Below are 7423 nucleotides of genomic sequence, written 5' to 3'. Positions count from 1 at the left end.
GTTTTTGCATGATTTTTTGGTTGAATTTCTGGGCAAACCTAACAAATCCACATGACCCGGTCCCTGGCCCGGTCAACCGGCTGGTCCGGCGCGTGGCCCGATCGACCGGATGGCAGACCGGCCCGCCCGGTCTCTCGTCCGGTTTGACTGGACCATACGCCGGCTTGCCCAATTTTTTGCACAAATTCATCAAAACACTTGGATATATGCTATGCTCTTTGGCCTCCCTACTTCCTGATGACATGTACACTTACCCCACTGCTATCCTCGCTCTATTTGCTGATTCACAGATGATTAGAGTGGTGATGACTGTGGCACTCTTGCCAAGAGAGGAAGGCCTACGGTGCCTCCAGGACGCCGTACTAGCGGTCGCGTGCCTTCTAGAGCACCTCCGCCTACTGGTCCAGGCAGCTCAACTGGAACAACCAAGTCAGTTGCCAATAAGAGGAAAGATAAACAGGCAGCACAAGTTGATGATCTTATTGAGAGACTGCCAATGTTTAATGTTGGCACTGTACATGTTGGTGCATGGAGAAGACTTCGAGAGGACAACCCCTATCGCTTTGTGGAACCCACTTACACTCATGGAGATAAGTTTTTCTGGACCAAGACACAACAAGTGTTATGGGATGAGTACTACAACACTCGAGAGTGCATGAAGAATGGCACTATTGTGATGCCCAAGGCCATCAAGGATGTTCTTACAATGCATGAAGCCACCAAGTATCGCTTTGTGGTTGATACCTTGAAGCGGATGGGGCTGTTTGATCTCATGTGCTTGACGCCTACTGATGGGTGCTATTGTCCAATCCTTGTGAGGCAATTTCACTGCACTGTGTTTTTCCATGATGACGCGGCTCGCACTATGACTTGGATGACAGGAGAAGCAAAATATACTTGCAACTATCTTGATTTCTGTGAAGCCATGGGGTTTGGTGGTGGTCGTGCTCATTGGTTTCAAGATATACTCTCAGAACAAGTTCAATAAAGGGGACATTTCTTTCTGCTATCCTCTAGAACCCACAGCTGGTCCTCCCACTATCTCTGGCATGTACTACTCCTACCTTGTCCTTGCCAAGCTATTCCGTGAGAATCTCATCAGCAAGTCCGGAGATACAAGTGAATGTCGTGCATACCATCTGAACTTGATGTACTACTGCCACCCTGAGCACCAGAAGACCATTGATGGCTGTGATCTCCTCTACTGTGAACTGAGGCGCTCTGTTCGCGAAAGGATGACTCCAAATTATGCCCAGTACATTCAGCTGCTCATCAACAAGGTTGTGCCAACACCTCACAATACGCAAGATCAACGGGTCAAGATGGAAGCCTTCAAGGTACCAATTCAAGGAGATAGACCGGACGTCCCTGCCATGATGCCTTCTCAGCGCCGGTCCAAGGAAAGTCATGACCCTGCTAGCCCTAGCTACTCTAGGCGCCCACAGCGTGGTGCCTCATGGTTCTTCTCCAGCTTGTGGCAGATGTGCAAAAATACCAATGATGTTGCACATCAAAGCCTCGCCTTGAACCAGGAAACAAGGAGGCGCCAAAATGACTTCATGGCTGCCAGAAATACTCCTGTTCCTCCTCCTGGTCCTGAGATGGAGCCTGTGCTAACTGGGAGATGCCTCCCATTACTGATGAGATGCTCCAGAACTTTGATCCCTCCATGTACACTTTTGGCGTTCTTCCTCCTCGGCATGTGATGTCTACTCACGCTTCTTTTCCTGTAGACAGTGTTGGGCCTCCAAGAGCAGATGTTTGTAGAACAGCAGCAAGTTTCCCATAAGTGGATCACCCAAGGTTTATCGAACTCAGGGAGGAAGAGGTTAAAGATATCCCTCTCAAGCAACCATGCAACCACAATACAAGAAGTCTCTTGTGTCCCCAACACACCCAATACACTTGTCAGATGTATAGGTGCACTAGTTCGTCGAAGAGATAGTGAAATACAGGTGGTATGAATGAATATGAGCAGTAGTAACGGCACCAGAAAAGTGCTTGCTGGCGTGCAGTTGATGTGGGAGATATTGCAGGAAGTAGAGATGCAGTAAAACAGTAAATAAGCAGAGATTGCAGTATTTGGAAACAAGGCCTAGGGATCATACTTTCACTAGTGGACACTCTCAACATTGATCACATAATAAAACCACTCTACACTCTCTTGTTGGATGATGAACACCACTAATTGTGTAGGGCTACAAGAGCACCTAAATGCCGGAGTTAACAAGCTCCACAACATTCGATATTTATATTTAAATAACCTTGGAGTGCATGATAGATCAACACAATTATACCAAGTACTAACATAGCATGCACACTGTCACCATCATACTATGAAAGGAGGAATAGATCACATCAATACTGTGGGGACCCCGGACTAGCTGTCCGAAATTCCCTGTTATGTATACAGTTCACGATCCCATGATCAGTGCGCCGTGAACACATAACCGAACTGATATCAAATTACACCATCCATTATAAAGCGGAATAAGAAAATTACAACATGGTCACATGACCAATACTTACATAATAGCCTCGAAGGGCCTAACTAAACATCAGAGTAGCATCATCACTTCAGCAGCGCAGTACCCAAGTCATCTGCCATAACCCTACAGGCAACTGACTGGGAAGACGTTCCTAGCTCGCATAGACGTCGTCAACTCCTTCTTCATCTGTCGAACTCCTTCAAGTCTGGCCAAGTAAATAACCAGGGACAAAGCCGTGAGTACATTTGGAATTGTACTCGCAAACCATCAAGAAGGTGATAAAAATTCTAACTAGAGGAGACAAGAGAGGAAAAATAGTTTCTCTCGTGGATGTAGCATGTGGAAGAGAAATAGTTTCTCTTGTGGATATAGCATGTGGAAGAGAAATAGTTTCTCTTGTGGATATAGCATGTGGAAGAGAAATAGTTTCTCTTGTGGATATAGCATGTGGAAGAGAAATAGTTTCTCTTGTGGATATAGCATCCCGGCATCTCGAGTGATGGGGACACTAAGGGAGTCCTATGACATCTCTATACCTTTGTTAAAGAAGAGGTAGCATACCGCCATCTCAATTGATGGGGATACTAGGGAAGTCCTATGACATCTCTATATCTTTGTTGAAGAAGATACTTCAAAAGATAAACTACGACATCTCTATATCTTTATTGAAGAAGAGTCCCTCTACATGAAACACTAGGAAGGGTCACCCAATTTTGTTTCATTTTCCTCGACCATCTCCATATGGTCGGCACCAGCCTTTCCGTACCCTTCTGGTACATCCAACACACACATTTCCTTTGGAAATCATTTTCCAAACCAAAACTCGACACAGCTCGGTAACGGCCATCCCAACCGTCCATGACCGCGGACGCGGCTATTCGAATAGTTTTAACTCTGCAGAGTGTGCGCACTTTCCCCACAAGATCTGATAAATCCGCCGGGATCATCCCCGGTTCGCCATACGAAAGTATGCGGGTCTCGGATAATCAGTCGAAGCCTTTCGCCCATTCAACTTAGCAAGAGGTCCTACCCTATGGAGTATGTACCTCCCCGGCACCGTGGCAGCTCACCTCCTCTTGAGCGTGGCTCCACCGCCAAGCCAGGAGACCCATAGTGTCTTCCGGACGGGTCAGCCCCGAAGGCCTCCCGTTATACGATTGTCTCCAACTACGACAACCCGGACTCGGGGGTAACTGTACCCTTGTATAGTTGTGCGGTGCCTCATGCTAAGAAGAACAAACGTCAAGCTAAGCCCCGTGCCCACGTTGGAGTAGTGTGGTTGCGCGGGTTAATTGTTCCGGGTGAATACAAAGAACCATGTGTCGTTTTTCTCAAAAACCCAAGTCACACACACTTTCCTCTTTCCAACCATCTTTGTCAAGATCCTTTCCTTTCATAAACCATACGCTTGGGTAAGATTGCCTCACCCAAGGTTTTCATAAACATTTACAACAAGGTAAACCTTGAGGGGTTCCCAACTTATAGTCTCATGAGTTGAACTAATACAACACTATGACCGAGATGAGGGTCATCACGCCATTGAGGGTATGAAAAAGAGGTATTGGAGTGGATCATACTTGCTTGAGCTAAGCATGTATTATGACAACACAAGAGGAAAATATACTTTCAGATTTGTGGTGCCATCTAACCCAATCAATAGATAGGGATGAGAATTGACCAACACCAACACCATTAGGGGAATCAGGCATACTCATCACAATTTGAGAATACACCAAAAACATGGTATTGATACATCTACACTAGAAGGGATGTAGTATGAATCTTGTCCCGAGGTGGAACATATTCAAGCTAAATATAGAAAACAAGTTGGATAGCAATGGCCATGATACCATACCCCCAACCAATTACCAAGACCTTGTCAAGATAAAACTACTAGAGGTACCATGCTTGCATCCAAGCATAGATGACAACAATATGGAGATCATCACACATAGAACCAAGATGCTATTGATAGCACAAGATGACATCCAAAGAGACATCATATCAGAGATCAAAAGATGGCTTGCCTTGGCTTATTTGTCCCTGGACTTCTTCAACTCCATCAAATAAGAATTCCCACAGTACAAATAAAATCCTTGTCCGATTCCACTTCTTCTTCTTCTCCTCCGAAATTGTTCGCATCTATCGCTGGAAAATATAAAAGGAACACAATCAATCACATTGCTCCAAACATAACAAGCATGCAACATTCATCAATCAATAGCTAACCACTTTACTAAGGGCTAACATACAAAAGACTTATAGATACTACAAAGCAACTAAAAGAAATCCCCATTTATTTACCTAGTAAAGGTATGAGAGTGCCACGACTTAGCAATTGCCTCTCTAGGTATCACCATGAAACAACTAAGTATCCCCTGGTAGATAACATCATAAAGAGGACAAGAGCATTAGTTTGACATCAAATACATTCACAAAACATTTTCAAACATTTTTGGAAAAGTAGAAAACAGTTTTCCTAACTTAGTTTGCTCACATAACACAACATCCAAAATAGGAAGCAAACCACATTCCACGTCATTTGAAAACTTAAGCAAAACAATAGGGCTAAAGTTGAGTTGCAGAGGTTTTGTTTTGCAAGCATAAAACAAAGGTTGCCCAGTTCTAAATAAAAGAGTTGGTCAAGGGTTTTAAATAAACCGAAAAGTTTTGCTTCAACAATGCATGTCACACATAAACATTACTAACAGCAACAAATATGTATGAACAGAGACTAATACTATTTTTTCTATATAGCCAGTACTAATACAAGACTAACCCAATTGGAATCACCCAAAAACATTAAACATACAATTTTAGGAATTTCCTTGAATCTGACTGTACAGAAAACAAGATCTGTAAGCCATAAATCGTAGAAAAATCCTAAAAATATGAGGCTACTTGCATTTGAAAGGTAATTAAACAGAGATGCAAACACAATTGGATTTGGGTTCAAATTATTTCTGAAACTCTCACAAATGGATTGACAATTTTACTGCATGTTTTCACCATTTGCTTTAACTATGGAGTTTCATAACTGATAAAGGTTTGAAACTTGTTTGAGATGATTAAGAAAACATTCAATAATCCTACAGAATTGGAATCACTCAATTAGGTTCAAAAATGGATTTTTGATGAATTAAAAGCTAACAGCCATGTCTGCAGAACATACAGAACAAGTTTAATTCATCAAAAATCATACACAAATCATAAAAATATGAGGTTAGCTGCATCGGAAAGAAATTGAAAAGCTGGTTCTTACCCAATTTGTTTCATTCAAAAAATTCGTTCCCAAGCTCCTGGTTTAATTCGACAAAGCCAGATCTGTCCAGATCTTGATCTGTAAACCATTTCAGTTTCTGGAGATCAATCGAAGTGAAACCACCGCCAAAATGAAGGTATTGAAGAGTGCTTTCGCCTGCAGTTGAGTTTTCTCAAAAAGGTTTTGTAAAACGTAACAAATCTAACAAATAGTGAATCTGCATGTTTCCAGAACTTTATTTACCAGGGAGAATCTGTAGCGAATTTGAGGATGAGACCAACGCCAAGTTGTAGATCTTTTGAATACCTATCCGCGGAACTTTGAATCACTCGATTTGGATCTGCACATGAGATTTGGTGGATTTTAAAAGTTCGTACCAGAATCTGAAACAGCAAGATAGCAGAAATTACTGCAGGGATTTGGACGAACTTTGCTCAAGAACTTCAGATCTGAGGATTGCTCAAGCTTCTCCATGCTTGGACCAACATGCACCTGCATCAAGATCCAATCTTAGCAATGGAGGAAGAGGAAGAGGAGAGAAAACCATCTAGGGCTGGGGAGAAGAAGGAGAGGGAGGCTCTCATGGTGAGGAGGAGCTTGAGGGAGGAGGGAACTTCATCTTGGAGTTCTTTCCATGGCCATGGCCGGCCATGGGAGCTAGGTGGAGCTGCATTTTCGTGGGGGAGAGTAGGAGAAGAGTGTGAGGGAGTAGATAAGGTGGAGGAGTGAGTGGAGAGAAGAAAAATGAGAGCAAGAGGAGTGGAGGTGGCCGGCTAGGGAGTTTTTATAGAGGGAGAGGGGTGGCTGCCTCCTTTTTTGATTGGCCAAGGATGGTGGCTGCCCATTTATTGATTGGGTTAGGTGGGAGGCAAGACTTGTGGAGGAAGGAAATGAAGAGGCATGGCTGGCCGAAATTGCCATGCATACACCATTTGGCCGGCTCCATTCATGCCAATAAAAATGAACAATGTGAGAGATATAGAGATGGGGGAGGATTGTGATGGTAAAATATACCATGATGGTATTTGTTGCATGATGTCTTTGTGCCAAGAAGATGATGGTGATGTACAAGGTTTCATGTGCATGCCATCTTGGAGATGGCCTCCACAAGATTTGAGACTTGACTACTCCAAACAAGATGAGACACATGGTGCTCAAGTGCCTATGCAAGACACACGACACCACTTGTGTTATGCAAGGAAACTAGGTTTTCTTCCAGGGATATAGAGTCCAAGTTTTAGGGAGATAGTGAAGGGAATAATGATGCAATTCTAATGATGAATATGGTGACATAAGTCATCAATTCAAGAGGTCAAGGTGATGATGGAAAATAATAGAGGATTGAGATGGGTATGATGGAATATAGTTGCTCTACAAATAAGAGGTCAATTTGGAGTGGTTTGAAATACTCTCTGAGTCTAGGGTTTAGTTGAAGGAAGTCCAATAGAAAGTATCAAGAGTTCATCTACTTGATCAAGAATTGGAGGGTGAAGGAACATTATGGGGTAGATCAGAGATGTACACAAGATGTGCAAGAGTTGTCATTCGAAATAGAATTTATTTGAAAAGTACTTGAAACACCTCAATTGTCTAGGGACAATTGGGAATGATCTCAAGTGGAATGGAATTTGAAAATGTTGAGAGAAAACTAGTTGGAACATAGGAGCTCAAA

General features: G+C 43.1%; 1 long non-coding RNA gene across 2 annotated transcripts; it reads right to left on the bottom strand.

Moving 5' to 3' along the window:
• Positions 1–2361: 2361 nt before the first annotated feature.
• LOC127317174 (uncharacterized) lies at positions 2362–6545 on the bottom strand. 2 transcript variants are annotated; one of them, XR_011748385.1, is made up of 4 exons: positions 6181–6545; positions 5995–6091; positions 4517–4631; positions 2362–2694 (listed from the first exon to the last, which is right to left on the bottom strand). It is a non-coding gene; the product is annotated as an uncharacterized lncRNA (long non-coding RNA). The 2 variants fall into 2 exon arrangements; XR_011748386.1 differs by lacking the exons at positions 5995–6091; positions 6181–6545 and adding an exon at positions 4794–4868.
• Between the last annotated feature and the right edge of the window lie 878 nt (positions 6546–7423).

This window comes from Lolium perenne, chromosome 7, assembly GCF_019359855.2.
Source record: "Lolium perenne isolate Kyuss_39 chromosome 7, Kyuss_2.0, whole genome shotgun sequence".
Classification (NCBI taxonomy): Eukaryota; Viridiplantae; Streptophyta; class Magnoliopsida; order Poales; family Poaceae; genus Lolium; species Lolium perenne.
This window is presented reverse-complemented; position numbering and strand designations above follow the sequence as displayed.